This window comes from Syzygium oleosum, unplaced genomic scaffold, assembly GCF_021117445.2.
Source record: "Syzygium oleosum isolate NSW1041296 unplaced genomic scaffold, Sole_v2.1 Sole_v2.09, whole genome shotgun sequence".
In the NCBI taxonomy this organism is placed as follows: Eukaryota; Viridiplantae; Streptophyta; class Magnoliopsida; order Myrtales; family Myrtaceae; genus Syzygium; species Syzygium oleosum.
This window is the reverse complement of record NW_026607493.1, coordinates 8,650,248-8,659,520: the sequence shown is the minus strand read 5'-3', so window position 1 is coordinate 8,659,520 and position 9,273 is coordinate 8,650,248.

The following is a 9,273-nucleotide window of genomic DNA, read 5'->3' as shown; positions in this document are numbered from 1 at the left end:
AAATTTGATCCGAAAGTATCAACATCCTACCAACTCACGCGAGGGAAAGAGTCAAGGTACAAAATGAACATCGACGTCATTCTCTAGAAACCTATTGGAGAACAGTGACGAAACATATCTTGTATTTTAACAGTAGTTAAAAAATGCATTTCTCCCAAAATTGACAATCGTTCTTCATAGTTGGCACATATATCGACTGTAATTCCAAATAAATTGGTGCCAATCAGCATCATCTCTCCGACCTCAGATTCTGACTCCTTATGATCTAAATGATATTCAAACTATATAATGCATGATTATTTCGATACATTGATGTCTTTTTTTTTTTTTTAGGTCGGAGATATATATATTTTTTGGTCGATACATTGATGTCGCTGACTGTACAACACGACAGCGCGATACTTAATAAATTCATGGAAGATCTCTCAAAAGGGACGTGCACATAATGAAACCATATACAAGTACCTTTTTGGTACGAAAATCTTTTGATGAAGCGAATACTTATATTTTATAAATGAATGAAAGTTAGGATCGTATGTATAAAGGAAGAAACAGGGGAAGGGAATAACTTTGAAAAGTGAGCAGATGGAACCCAAACAAGAGTGGCCCTCACCAGATAATGGAGCAAAAAACAAAATCCGATGGTCCCAGAAATCGAATATATAATAATCCGAAGGAACAAAAATAAAGAAATTAAATAATAATAATAATAATAATAAAAGACTGAAGGACAACCTTGGGTACTGCAAGTCCTCCCAAGAATCCGAGATGCTCCTGGTCCCAGTAGTTTAAGGTCATGAAAATGACGGATACATATCACATTTTATTCTAGTTAGTGGGGAAAAAAGTAAATATTTGACCCCACATGAGAAACGATGCCCCATCTTGTTCAAATCTCGTAGGCTTATATCGAAGATTAGAAAAGGAAAGTTAACGTAGAAACGAAAAATAACAAAAGGTGAAAATTTCCCCGTTAATTTGGTAAACAAAAAAGAATGTAATCGGGAAACATTTTCTCCAATAAGTTTCTTCTTTTGAATCACTTAGAAAAATGAATCGACAAAAATGTGTTCTTATCAAGAAAATAAAAAATGACAATTGAAAATATATTACAATCACTAAAAGGCCGTTTGGTTATATTTGCATAAACAGATTCTTGTTTTTTAAAACAAAAATTATAATTGTATAAAGAAGTGATTGTACTACTTCCTTGAATTTTCTCCTTTTTATCTTTTCCTTTAAATATATATGTATACATAATATAAAATGTATTGTCTATCGATTGCACCTTTTATTTTTAACCATTAATATCCTCGTTTGAGTGGTTAATGATTTTTCAAAATTATAATCCATGTCGAGGACGATAATTAATTCGAAGTCACTATATTGATATTTGTTAGTGACAAGGTCAAATAAAGGCCTAAAATGAGGCTGTTTTTATTAAAAGAGGGTTCGAAGTGGACCTTAAGTCTTTAATTCTTTTGAGTCAACTTAGTAGAAATTTGAAACCTGCGCTAGCTCAAGTTCGAACCTACCAATATATCTTACCAAATCAACATTCACCCAAAGCTTAAATCAATGCCGATTAGGACATATTAACTTCTCCATCTTACATCACATCCTCAATACGGGATTTCTTTCGCCCAACATCACCCTCTTAGGTGCACCTCAACATCTAGAAATGATAGACTTTTGTTCACAAGACAACTTCCCGAGAAAGCAACTTTAGAGGAACAAATCTTCTGCCACAGTAACAAAAAACTACACCAGATGAACTTAAAAATCAGAATTGACTTGCTTAATGCTTACTAGTTAATAACTATCGTCGTTTGTCTCAGTTGGCTCTTCTTTTTGTCTTTATTTTTTTTTTCTCAATGTTTTTGTCTTTATTTTACTTGTTTGCGAGGTTTATGCGACTTGGTTAGTTCACCTCCATCACTCACTAGCTGCCTCAAATGATTCTTTGATCCAACTTTTTTCTTGCAAAAGAATGCTCGTATTTGCATAACTAAACAGTTACTCAAATAAGGACATTTATTCCTATTTCTAATTTGATTATCAAGATATTTTACCGGGTGACACTTTTTTTTTGCCGCCCGTAGTAACATTGACTTAGTCAGATCAATTTATCGCGCAATTCTTTTTCTCCCGATGATAGGTCGTTTTTCTTAATTGTTTCTCTAGATGGGAGAGATTTCCTTTTCGCTAATTTGAATTGCTGTGAAAATGATACGTAACGCATTTTCCTTTGACAAATTATTAAAAAAATATTACAAAGTGGTTGATCTAACCTATGGTGGCTAATAAGACCTGAGCTGAACCTGTCTTCACGAAATCCAAAATCTAAAAAAATAAAATAAAAAGATATGTCGGAGAGAAGATCAGATATTGTCTGACCCTCTTTGACCGGTACATATGACCAAGAAATTGGGTGAGGTGTATCCTTACCGCGTATAACCGGTGGTTTAGTCATCTGGGTATGTACCGAGTTATTTTATTCTTGAATTTATATAATAACAAACCATGTTCGAAATAAAAATTGTGTGAAAACTGAAACTCGATTTGTAAAATAAAAAGAAAGGGAAAAACATCTCTTGTTTATTAAGGGATGAAACTGAGGATCCTATTTGGAAAGGAAGAAAGTGGGGAAGGGAATAACTGCGAAAAGCGAGCAGATGGAACCCCAACCAGAGTTAACCCTTCCCCAGATAATGGAGCAAAAGCAAAATCCGATGGTTCAAGAAAATCGAATATACGATAAAAAGGGATAAAAAAAGCGAAGAAAAAAGTTCAAAAAAAAGAAATAAAGCTGAAGGACAAGCTTGGGTACTGCAAGTCCTCACGGAAATCCAAGACGCTCCAGAGTCCCAGTAGCTTTTAGGTCACGAAAATGACAGATCGAATTCACATTTTATTCTGGTTAATGGGGAAAAAGGAAAAAATATTTGGCACCACATTCAAATCTCATCCGTTAATATCAAAAATGAAAAGGGAAAATTAACGTATTATGGGAAAACTATAAATAAAAAGAAGGTGAAAACTACGTTAACTCCCCATTTATTTGGCAAAAAAACAGTACCCGGGAAATATCTTCTCTAGTATTTTTTTTTCCCGAAGAATCGACAAGAAAAGTTCTACTATCAAGATCATTTTAATACGTAACGAAGATTTATTCCATTCACTCATTTTTCTAAGCGTACTGATAATAAAAAATAAGGAAAATATTTCTCGGTTATTAAAAGGCAATTCGGGTATGTTTACATAAACAGGTTCTTTGTTTTATTGAAACAAAAAAACAGTTGTTGACATGAAATACTGTTTGGATGGTTGCAGATGAACGTATTTATGTTAAAAATGAAACCAACATATTCTATTATTTAAAAGCAGAATTTTTTTTTCATAATATAAAGAAGTGATTCTGTTTATTTCATGATTGGACTATTTCCTTGAATTTTCTCCCTTTTATCTAGTCTTTTATATATACATATATGATTATTGTATTGTCTATTTATTGCACTTTTTTATATTTTTTAATTTTAATATCCTTGTTTGAGTGATCAATACTTTTTTCCAAATTATATTACCCATGTCAAGGACAATAACTAATTCAAAATCACTATATTGGAATAGATTATTGTTATTTGCTACAAGTAAAAGGAACTTGTGAGGGCTTTAACTTTGAAACATCCAACTCCGATACCATATTAAAGTTGAGCACATACTCATTTGTTTTAACTCGAATTGTAAGGTGATGGATAACTACGTAAATGTTCTGTCATTTTATAACATGCAAATCTGATAACTACAAGTATAAGCGATATAGGATGATTTGACACTATTCTCGCGTGTAAATTTGAATAAAAGAAAGATTTTTATTAGGTTCACTATTATGTGAGAAATAAACCGCATTTTCATCGTTGAGTTTCTAGCATGGGTATCACTACCCGTACGACCAGCCATCGCGATACTTAATCAATTCACGAAAGATCCCCTGAAAGGACTTGGACTCGTAGGAGCAAATACATATATATTATTCACGAAAGGAACTGGGTACCCTATTAGGAAATGAAGCAACGGGGGAAGGGAATAACTGTGAATAGTCGAAACCTTCCCCAGATAAATGAATCAAAAACAAAATCGGATGGTCCAAGAAAATGAATATATATAATTAGATATGAATTGTACTTTTCTTTTTGTCTAAGCCACGCTCAAAAGGAAAAAGAAAAGATGAAGGACAACCGTGGGTACTGCAAAGTGCAAAAGCTGGAAACAAAATCGAAATATCCAAAGATGCTCCAATAGCCCTAGTAGTTTTATTATAGGTCGTGAAAATGATAGCTATATAACTCACATTATTCGGGTTGTCGGTTTTTGTGAAAAACGAAATATTCGAAAAACACTAGGAATACCTAATCTTGATCGACTCTAGTCCGTCAATAATAAATTTAGAAAAGGAAAATTAACATGAGATGGGAAAAATTGAAAATTCTGTCAAAATTCAATTTATTTTTCGATAAATCGGTTATCAAAATAATTTGTCTCTATGGCTTGTTGTTTCTATCAATTAGGAAAATGAGCTAGCGGAAAATATTTTATTATCCATAAAATTAATAATTAAGTATTTTTATTTTTTACTAATTATCTTAAGGAATACCAACGGATAAAAAGAAGAAGGAAGGAACTACTTTTCAATTGTTGATTATCGGCAAAACAAGCGCATTTAATTTCAAAGAGGAGTTTTGATTAAGTTGGCATTAATAATTTAGTGAAGTTTGCATGGGACATCGAGTAAATGTTGTGTCTAGTGGAAGTTGGGAGTATCATAGAAGAAAAAATCACTTTTGAATCTTGCTAATTTAGTCCTAAACCCTTCTGACAATTTTTCGATATAATCATTTCGATTGATTTTGGCCAAAAATCGCTAACATGACAGTCTAATTAGGTCGGCCATCCTATGTAACACGTCCAGCAATGGTTGGCGTTGACGCGGAACCATTTTGCAACTTTTTTAAATTGTCTTAATTTTTTCTGTTTTTATTTTTCTTTTCTTTCCTTTTTTTTTTCTTTTTCTCCTATTTCCCTCTGCCAGTTGCTAGGGCCTTGGCGATGGTCAACAGAGGTCGTTATACGATATGTTTAGGACTAAATTAGCTAAATTAAAAAGTTTATGACTGAATTGGCAGTCAGACAACATATTTAAGTTTTTCTGGACAATTATCCCCTGCCAAAACCTGCACCAGACGAACTTAAAAATCATATTCGGCTTGCTTTGTGCTTACTACCTAATTACTATCGTCCTTTGTTTCAGTTGGCTCCTCTTTTTGTCTTTATTTTAATTATTTTCTCTCTCATCGGTTGGTCTTTATTTTACTTATTTATGGGGTTTATTCGACTTGGTTAGTTCCCCTCCATTACTCACTACCTTCCTCAATATATCATCTTCAAAAGGAAAAAAAATTCAAGAACAAGGTAAAGAACCTTGCCTCGGAGTATCAACCAACCTAGTACTTAACCTCGAACTAATACTTTCCTTCGTTTTTAATTCTTTAGATAGGTTGAGTTGAATGAACCATTTAGTGGGCGGCTAAGTAGAGATATAATTATTTGACCATTCTAAAAGTTGTTTGAGTTTACTTGTTTGTCATATAATATCAAGCTAATAGATAGTTCTGAATATGATCATTTCTGGGACAAAGAGAGAGTTCCATTCAGCCAGTAAGCTCTCATTGCAATCAGATGTTAATTAAGATACAATTGCATGGATCATATAGAAATGGCTTCTACCAAAAAAAAAAAAACGAAGTATTTATATAAGTTTTATCGTCGATGTAAAATAATTTTTCACACAAGTTAATGGAATCGATACATTTGCCAAAATTAAAAACCGTACACGTGTTCGTGCATAAACACTATTTGTGTACTGACTTTTTTGTTTGCATCAGTGTACCATGTAAAAGTCCAAAAAACAAATAAACGACACATTTTTTTGCTGCTCGTAGTAATGTTGACTTGGTCATATCAATTGGTCATGCAATTTTTTTTGTTCCGATGAAAGGTCAATTTTTTGATCATTTTTTGGAGGAAATTTCCTTCTCACTAATTTGAATTACTCTCAAAATGAATTGACTTCTAGGTGAAATTACCCAATACGCTCTCCTTTGACAAATTCCAAAAAGTACTTCAAAGTGATAGATCTAATTTATGGTGTCCGATAAGACTAGCTGAATCCGATTTTTGGGCCCGTTTGGTTCGGCTTTTCAAATGCAACTTGGGGGAATGCAAATACCTTTAGGTGAAAGCCACTTAGGGAAATGCAAGTGGTGTTTGGTAAAAAAAAATTTGTGAAGTTACTTTGGCCTAAGTAGTGTTTGGTAAATTTTTTTTTGCAAAGGGCTTTGGCAATTTTTATTCTTAATATTCCGGTTTTGTCCCTATTACTATTTATCTTCTTCACCGGCGAGGGTGGCCGGCGAGGGCGGATCTGGCTGGCGAAGGCCCGGTGAGGGGCCGGCGAAGTCGCCTGACCCAGGCGACGGCCGCCTGGGGTCGGGCGACCGCCAAGGCGCCGTCGCCTGGGTCGGCGGTCGCCTGGAGTCGCGTGACCCAGGCGAGCGCCTTGGGTCAGGCGACCTCGCCGGCCAGATCCGCCCTCGCCGGCCCTTCGCCGGCCACCCTCGCCGGCCACCCTCGCCGGTGAAGAAAATGAACAGTGACAGGGCAAAACCGGAAAATTGAAATTTGAGTGAGAGCAATTTGGGAAGGAAAAATATGCTTCAGCATTCCACAAATGCCGAAAGCCTAAAGCTGGTCCGGACCAGTTTTGGGCTTTCGGCATTCCAATGGCATTCCAAATGCTGGCTTTCGATTTTCCGGACTCGGAAAGCCGAACCAAACGGTTCAGCATTTTGGGAAGGGGCTTTCGAGGTCGAAAGCCCCTTCCCAAAACTGAACCAAACAGGAGAGAAGAGCAGGTACCACCTGCCTGACTTTCTCATCGTACCAAGAAAACGGGTACTACCTGGACTAAATCAATTTAGAAAATTCGTAGGAAAGAGAACAAGAAAGTGGGTTAGTTGTATCCGTACCGCTTATGACCGGTGATCGAGTCATCTGGGGGACATAGTTACTTGACTCTTGACTAAATTTAATACACCGTGTTGGAATAAGAAAGCGTGAAAAGCGAAACTTGGGTTGTCCAACTAGAAAACTTTCACAAATAATAAAAAGCCTCGTCAGAGGGCCACGTAAGAAAGAGAAAATAATAATAAAAAAAATCACGTCGGCATTTTCCGTTATCTAAATTGGGCGGATGTAAAAGAAGGATTCGATCGTATCAATTTGACAAGTTTTAAGACTTTTTATTTTTTGTAAAATTCAAAATTCGATTATATTTTCGAGATAAATTTTAAAACTTCCATTGCAGCTATCCCTAAAATATATAACGAAAGATTATATTGATATATTGATGTCACTGGTTGTATAACACGATATCGTTATATTTAATTTATTCATGAAAATCTACATGCACTAATGAAACTGCGTACAAGTAACCTTTCGATATGGTGAGATCTTTTGCTCTTTTTTTTTTTTTTTTTTTGACAAAGCCAAAATCCAAAATTTGCTAAGGGACGAAACCGAGGATCAATATGTGGAAAGGAAGAAACGGGGGAAGGGAATAACTGAGAAAAGTGAGCAGATGGAACCCTAACAAGAGTTAACCCTTCCCCAGATAATGGAGCAAAACAAAACCCGATGGTTCAAGAAATCGAATATACGATAAAAAGGAATAAAAACGAAAAATAAATAAATAAATAAAGCAGAAGGACAACCTTGGGTACTGCTAAGTCCTCACAGAAATCCAAGATGCTCCAATTCCGAGTAGCTTTTTGGTCATGAAAATGACAGATGTAATTCACATTTTATTCTGGTTAGTGGGAAAAATAGGAAATATTGGACACCAAGGACGCTCCGTCTTGATCGAATCTCGTCTGTTCATATCAAAACTAGAAAAGGAAAATTAACATATTATGGTAAATATAAAAATGGTGAAAACTCTATTAACCCACCGGGAAAATATTTTTCCCAATAGAGTCAACAAGAAATGTTTTATTATCGAGAAGAATCTATAGTTACATTTTTTTTTTATGCAAGACGTATGCTCTATTGACTCATATTTATAAACTTTACTAACCACGAAAAAAAAAGGAAAAATATTTATCAGTTACTAAGAGGTCGTTCGGTTATGTTTACATTTAAAGCAAAAAATAGAAACAATTCCGCACATGAAAATACTGTTTGGATGTTGCGGACGAAAGCATTTATTTTAAAAATCAAACCAGCATATCTTATTATTTTGAAAGTAGAAATTTCTTGCTTTTCATATTGAAAAGAAGTCATTCTGTTTATATCATGATTTCACCACTTCCTTTTATTTTCTCCTTTTCAATTTCTCCTTCAAATATACATACATAAACGAATAATCTTTGTGTATTCATTGCCCTTTTCAATATTCATATATTAGTATCCTTGATTGAGTGATTAATTACTAGTCCATGTCGAAAGACAATAGTTAATTCGAAATCACAATATTAATTAGATTATTATTGTTATTGTTGTCTTGCCAAGTGAAGATAGCGTACCATTAGTAATATAAAGAGAAAATTACAATTCATCTTTTGGTCTTGTGTTCAACACATTGATATTTTGCTTTCTAAACATCATTCTCGTCAATAAATATACTCAAATTTTGGTTAAATGTTTTCAAACACTAAACGTCCTTCCCGAAACTGAAATATTCTCCTATATCACTCCTAATTTTCTTTTTCTTATTCATCGATATTCTCAAAAAAAATTATTTCCATAGAAACATATTTTCTCAATAGTTTTTTCCGTCTAAGTTTTAGCGAAAAAGCGTTAATTACTCAAAGAGACAACTAAAACACTAGGTTGAACTCCACTTGGATAAACCTTCATCAATATGGCAAACTTGCTGAATCAGTGCTTTTACTATCGAGAACAGAAGTCCAAGAATGTGTCTATCTCATTAAGCGCCTGCTGTTCATCCTAGGGTTTCTGCGAACCAGATTTTGCGTAGTCATTATCAAGACAAGAAAACCCTCCTACAAGTATTTGTGTTAAGATCTGAGGCTAAGATTGATAGCATCCCTTATTTTTGATTGGAAATCACTTCGCTTCGACTCATCGAGGCGACGTATTATTCTTTATAAAATTAAGACGTTCTCTCTGACCTCAGATTCTGACTCCGTACGATCT